The sequence below is a fragment of the Arachis duranensis genome, chromosome 9, assembly GCF_000817695.3.
Source record: "Arachis duranensis cultivar V14167 chromosome 9, aradu.V14167.gnm2.J7QH, whole genome shotgun sequence".
Taxonomy (NCBI): domain Eukaryota; kingdom Viridiplantae; phylum Streptophyta; class Magnoliopsida; order Fabales; family Fabaceae; genus Arachis; species Arachis duranensis.
This window is the reverse complement of record NC_029780.3, coordinates 46,825,873-46,826,788: the sequence shown is the minus strand read 5'-3', so window position 1 is coordinate 46,826,788 and position 916 is coordinate 46,825,873.

The window sequence follows — 916 nt, the reverse complement described above, 5'->3', positions numbered from 1 at the left end:
CTGCTGAAGCTTGTTTAGCCATGTCTAATTTCTTTAGACTGAAGCTTTAGACTAACATTGCATGATTCCTGGAATTCTCATTAAGAATTTTGATATCTTTATTTTCTTTTCCACTTAATTTTCGAAAAAAACCACAAAAAAATTACAAAATCATAAAAACCAAAAATATTTCTATGTTTCGTGTTTGAATCTAGTGTCTCATTTTAAGTTTGGTGTCAATTGCATGTTTCTATTCTTCTTGCATTTTTCGAATTCATGCATGTGTCTTCATTATTCGTCAAGTTGTTCTTCATGATTTCCCTGTTTTGATCTTTAAATTCTCTTGTCTTGAGTATTTTGTTAGTGTCAGTACTATACAAACTTCTAAGTTTGGTGTCCTGCATGCATTGCTTATTTGATTTTAGTTGCATTTTAATTAGTCCTCATTGTTAAAAATCTAAAAAATTTTTAACTTGTGTCTTTTCAAGCCAATAATACAGAGAATTGAAAATTCAGAACATATAGCAGAGGAATTACACAGAAAAAGCTGGACGCTCAAAACGCCCAGTGAGGAAGGAAAACTGGTGTTTAAACGCCAGCCAGGGTGCCTGGCTGGGCGTTTAACGCCCAAAAGGGTAGTGCTTTGGGCGTTAAACGCCAGAATGTGCACCATTCTGGCGTTTAACGCCAGGATGGCATAAGAGGGAAGATTCTGTTTTCAATTCAAATTTTTTTCAAGTTTTCAAAATTTTTCAAAATCAAATCTTTTTTTAAATCATATCTTTTCAATCATATGTTTTCAACATCAATTTCTTTCCATTTTCAAAAATACTTGCTATCAATTAATGATTTGATTCAACAATTCAAGTATGTTGCCTTTTCTGTTGAGAAAGGTTTAATGTTTGAATCATATCTTTTCTTGTTAGCCAAGTCATTT